A 6,065-nucleotide genomic window follows, 5' to 3' on the forward strand; every position below is an offset into this window, starting at 1 on the left:
TTCTACAGGTTCAGAGGGTTATTAACCCATAAGAGCCAACATCTCAGTTCAATTAATTGAGCAGTTCTTTAGTGTTTTCTTCTTATTGTGATAAAGAGCTCACATGACGTCTGTTAAACAGTTCAAATCCAGATGTATTATATATGCCACAACAACTTTATAACTTGTATATCATTGTTTTGTTTTAGAAATGGGCTCAGAAATGGTTATATGTAACATATGACTTTTTATTTAAGCATATTACAGAATTGTCAGACCTTTAGAAACCAATACACTCAAAATGATCTGGGTTTCTCTCAAGTACTAACCAAAAACACCAGCATTTTGTAAACGAGGTCATATGCACACACATTCAGCACCATGTGATTCATGTGATTCACTCAGGATGTTCACTGAATATCCTTTGAAGGGTCTTTGGGCTCTTATGGGTTAAGAAGTGGTCTGATAGACCAAGAAAACTCTCAGAAAGAACTGCTCATATGCTGGTAAGACAGGCAAACTTAAAGGGCCTAGTTGTTTGAGCGTATGTGAATGTATGAAACTCCAAAGGTTCCACCACCAGGCCCCAAAAAAATCTGTAAGATGCTAAGGCTATTAAGACCCCAGCAGCATTTTGCAAAGACCCATGAAAGAGGTGCTTGTCAAAGTCAAACAAATCTGGTTGGTTCCTAGCCAACATGCTCATGTAGGGCTCCCATGGTAGGAACGTGGGCTAGGTGGGTTCCGGTTGGGCATGGGCCTTGAGTGAGTTGGGCTTCCCAAATGCTTGCACCCTGATCTCACATGGGCTTCATCTAGGCCCCACTTGTTTAACCACCCTGGTCCCATCACTGAGCCTGGTGGGCATCCATCTGTGGGGCCAACATGGACCCAGTTGGGCTAACCACACAGGCCCCACATGGGCATGTTATTTGGGTTAGTGTAGTGGGTATCAAGTCTCCGAACACCACATTCTCTTCGCTCTGGATAAAATTGTCAGCCAAGAGCCCTGGGTTACCGATCACTAGGTCAGCTAAGCTGCCACTGTTAGGCCCTTGAGCGAGGCCCTTAACCCTCTCTGCTTTAAAGGTGCCACAGCCAGCACTGATTGAGGACTATAGGTGCTGACCCCAGTGTTCTAAGCTGGGAGCTGTGATAGCAGAATTTCCTTGTACTGTATAAGTGTATAAGTATAACGATTAACTGAGGACTATAGGTGCTTATAGGTTGCTCGAGGGCACTTCAGCTGTGGACGCAGATCCTGTGGATCAAACCAGCAGCCTCCTGGTCCCGAGTCCACCTCTCTAACCTTTAGACGACAGCTGCCCCATCATCGGCATGCCCTTAACATTCAGTGCTGCAAAGCCGGTTCACTTACAGCAATTTGCAGCAAGTTTTCCAGAGGCCATCTGCACAAACCCGGCTAATCAGGCAGCGGGCAGTTTGCGAGGATGATGCGTTTTCCAGCAGCCACGACACGATTTACACATTAAGCCATGCTGCATCGCTTAAAACAGCCTCAATTTGTACAGCTTGTCGGTGTCAACCAGCTATCATTCCTCTATATGACTGAAATGTGATTGGGGCTTGGCTTGATTTCCATGGTAGTGATTGGAAGTCTTGCCATGGCTTGTGCCTGTCACAGGATGTCAGCTAATTAGGCCAATCTATAATTGAGATCTCAGGGCTTGCTACTGGATTTGAGGCGCGGGGAGAGGGGGATTCGCTTTTTAAATTGATTGGGGATCAGCCGTCGCGAGGCAGATGGTGACATTTCACATGACGCCCATTTTAACTCAATCACCCGACACCAAGAGCACACAGCAAATATGTCCTGCTGGCCTCATCTGATCCCTTGCCTGGCTTTCTGTACAAATGCATTAAGGGCTTAGATTCAGCGCGTCGGGCCTTCAGCGCAGGGCGAGTCCTGTTAGACCTGCAGTCTATTGCGACGCATGCGACCGTTCAAAACCTCGGAGTGAACTGGACAAGTGGATTTCCTGAAGGACACAGGAGAGCAGAATGCTTGGGCAGCTGAAATGACTCCCACTTCCAGGCAGCTCCTAGGCTTTTGCTCCGTGGTCACAAGGGTGAAACCCTTGCTATAGAGTTTAGTGGTTGCTATGGTGTCGCTAGGTGGTTGCTAGGCATTTGCTATGGTGTTGATAGGTGGTTGCAATGATATCCCAGACTTTTGCTATGGTGTTGCTAAGTGGTTGCTAGGTAATTGCTATGGTGCTGCGAACTGGTTTTTAAGTAGTTGCTATGGTGTTGCTAAGTGGCCACTTGTTGATTGTTAAGGTTTTGCTAAATGGTTGCTTTGGTATTGTAGGAGGCTGCTATGGCGTTGCTAGATAGAGACCCAGGTGGTAGCTCTGGTGGTTGCAAGATGCTATAGTGGTGTAAGGTTTTTGCTGCGGTATGTCAGGTAGTTTGCTAGGGTGTTCTTAGGTGGTTGCTATGGAGTTTAACAGGTGCTAGATGGTTGCTATGGTGTTGCTAGGCAGTGAGTTATGCTGTTGCTTGATGGTTGCAGTGATATCCCAGGTTATTGATATGATTTTGCTAGGTGGTTGCTATGGTGTTGACGGGTGGTTGCGGTGATATCCCAGGTAATTACTATGCTACTATGCTATGTTTTTGTTAGGCAGTTGCAGTGATGTTGATAGGTGTTTGCTAGGTGGTTGTTATGGTGTTGCTAGGTGGTTGATAGGCAGTTGTTAGAGTGTTGTTAGGTGGTCGCAGTGATATCCCAGTTAATTGCTATGATGTTGCTAAGTAGTTTTTAAGTAGTTGCTATGGTGTTGATGGGTGGTTGATAGGCAGTCGCTATGATGTTGCTTGGTGGTTGCTATGGTCTTGCTAAGTGGTTGTCAGTGTATCTGTATCATAGAGACATTAAAAGGGTGCACCCTATTCATGCCTTTGAATGTGCAACCATAACAACAGCAACACGGAACAGACAGCTCGGGGGAGAGCACAGCGTCCCCAAGTGGTCACTGCAAAATACACTGAAATTTAAACCGCAGGTAAAATAACACTGCCTCCAAATATTCCTGCCCCTTGCCGACGTCAGCCGGATCACAGGAGCATATCAAATCAAAGTCGGCTGGCGGACGGCGGAACTCCAGAGACGAGATTATCCACGCTGGGCGGTCACGAGAGTGTGGCGAGCGCAGAGCAATAGCTAAAAAATGTCTCTGCAGTTAATCCCTGTGATGCTAAGCTGATTGAAGGTTAGTCGTACTCCAGGCCTCAGTAATAAGGGAGCGGAGAAGGCAGCCGCAGTGCAGGGCTCTATGACGCCGGCGCAATTTGGTGCTCTCCCTGCTCCAGCACACATGACTCAACTTCAGCGGCTAACTGTCAGCGGCCTTAATGAGTACAATCAGGTGTAGTGTAGCACAGGAAAACACGAACTCAGGCCTCGCTTCTCGAAAGCGCCTCAATATCAACCGTCGGAGAGAGTGCTGAGAGTGAAACGAGCCCGACCCTGCGTCTAATAATCGGAGCGCTACAGGGCTTACTGGCGGAAGAAAGGACAGTTTGCAGGACATGTCTCTGGAGGACGGGGCGGTTCGCATTGGTGGGAAAGTGACAAAAGGGTTCGTTCTGTGCTGAAAGGCTTTCGACTTGTTCCACACCAACGAACCTGGAGCAAAGCAATGTTACGTCACGCAGCACCTCCAGGGCCCTGGGGTTGTGGGTTCGAGCCCAGCTCTGGTTCCTTGTCAAGGTCATGTCCCTCTCATTTTTTATTTAGCGTTAGCTTTAGCAACACACCCAACCAACCACATGGGGTACCACAGCAACCACCTACTAACACCCAAGCAGCAACTAAGCAACTTCATAGCAATCACCTAGAAACCACTTTGCAACCCTATAGCAACAGCCTACAAATATAAGATCCTTGAGCAACCTTTAGAGGTTCTTCAGTTTGAAACATTGGGTTGTGTAAGTGGTTGCTAGGTGGTTGCTATGGAGTTTAACGGGTGCTAGGTGGTTGCTATGGTGTTGCTTAGCAACACTATGCTGTTGCTTGATGGTTGCAGTGATATCCCAGGTCATTGATATGATGTTGCTAGGTGGTTGCTATGATGTTGCTAGGTGGTTTTTAAATAGTTGCTATGTTTTTGTCAGCAGGGAGTCAGAGCAATCACCTAGAAACCACTTTGCAACCCTATAGCAACAGCCTACAAATATAAGATCCTTGGGGTTCTTCAGTTTGAAACACGGGGTTGTGAGGAACCTTTTTAGAAAGAAAAAGGTTTCTTGAAGGTTCCTCAAAGCACCTTAAAAGGTTCCCCCACAGTTTCAAACAGAAGAACCTCCAAACGTTCTTCAAGGATATTATACTTTTAACAATGTAGCAGCACCATAGCAAACACCTAGGAACAACCTCATTGCAACCCCTTAGCAATCGTCTGGTATACCATAGCAACCACCTAGCAAACAAAAGCCAACACATAGCATTGTGGTTTCACCCTAGTGAACCCATAGCTTAGCTTGTAACCAGCATAGGATAAGTTGAGGTTTTGGACTAGACCAGACCACCCTGTACATCGACCTCACACAACACCTACGCTACGCTGACCAATCGGCTTAACCTGCTGTTACACCAGCATAGGTGTTTTATTTTCCCCTGGAAGACCAGCCTTTCAACCGCCCTGACCAGCTTTCTCCAGCAGCAGTCTCAGACATACACTGACTCATTCGACAGCACTGGACAGCAAGGCAGCGGCCTTCTGTTTCAGACACCCTCTATACATCCGACCGATGGCAGCACTGTCAGCCAGCAAGAATAACCTTCGGCCCGTCTCTTTTGACACGTCCGTCTTCGTCCGGCACGCTCTCCGCTACACTGTACTGTAAGCTCCAGAGCGCTAGCTACACTTGCCAAGGCCTCCAAGGGCCGCCGCTCGGAGCCGCAGCTGTATACGCAAGAAGTGTGTTTGTGTGTGTGTGGGGCCCAATCTCGTCCCATCTGCAGCTCTGCCATTGACTGTTGGTAAAAGTCATCACTGCCCGCGCTGGGAAACGTGGCGTCTCTTCCGATTAGCCTCGGCTGTCTCTTTAGCCTTAATCCTGCGTCGGGAATGTCGCGCAAGGAGGCGATGAGCAGCCATCTAGCTCGTCTCGCGCTTCGATTTCCTTTCCTCCTTTTCACGGGCCGTCATGTCAACCCTGACAGCCGAGCGTCCGGCATTATGAGCAGAAAGGGAAATGCGGCCTGATTGATGCCTCCTCCGCCGAGATCCACTGAGCTGCAAACGTACAAAAGAGAACCAGTCCCTTTAGGTGGGTTGTTGTTTTTGTGCTCCCATTTACCGCCAGGGTCCCCGAGATGCCGCCCCAAACGCATTTTGTCACGTCCTATTTTCCACTCAGCCACTGAATGACTGCGCTTAGCGCTGCGCTCATTTGCGCTTATTTGTCGTAGTTCTGACTCATTTAACAAGCAAGAGACTATTTATTTGGTGGCATAAAGGACATTTGGCTGGGGCTCTGAATAAGCTCCCGACGAGCTCATTCGTCGCGTGGAGTGATACGTAGACGTGTGGTGGGAGTTTAGTTTTTTGGGTTTTTTTTTTTTTTTTCGCTAACAAAGTTGTAAGTGTGCTTAGTGCTCATTAAAACTTCTCAAAGCAATCATTAGGCAGCGTCACGGTGAACGCATTTGATGGATTACTCTAATTAATGTGGACTACTATGCTTTTTCCTGCATTGTTACTGGGCTGGAACCTTTTATCTCTTCATTTTGCACACCTCTCATTTCAATGGCTTTTATCTACATTTCCATTTCCACTGTATTTTTTTCTCAATTGTGTTTTTTTTTTTGTCTATTTTTTTTTTTCAGCAGCCACTCCGAGAGTCTGCAATGATGGAGGTTAAAAAAAATGACTCTTGTGTGGTTTTTCATGAAATATCCACATTTCCCTTCAATGCCGGCTTTCCCTTAATACCAGGTGCTCATCAGATGTGGATTAACCAAACAGGGACAGAAAAGAATACATAATAATAACACTCTCTCTTCTCGTGAAACTGTAGTCATGGAGACTCGCAGCAGGGGTGTAAATCTCTGACCT

The sequence above is a fragment of the Salminus brasiliensis genome, chromosome 23, assembly GCF_030463535.1.
Source record: "Salminus brasiliensis chromosome 23, fSalBra1.hap2, whole genome shotgun sequence".
NCBI lineage: Eukaryota > Metazoa > Chordata > Actinopteri > Characiformes > Bryconidae > Salminus > Salminus brasiliensis.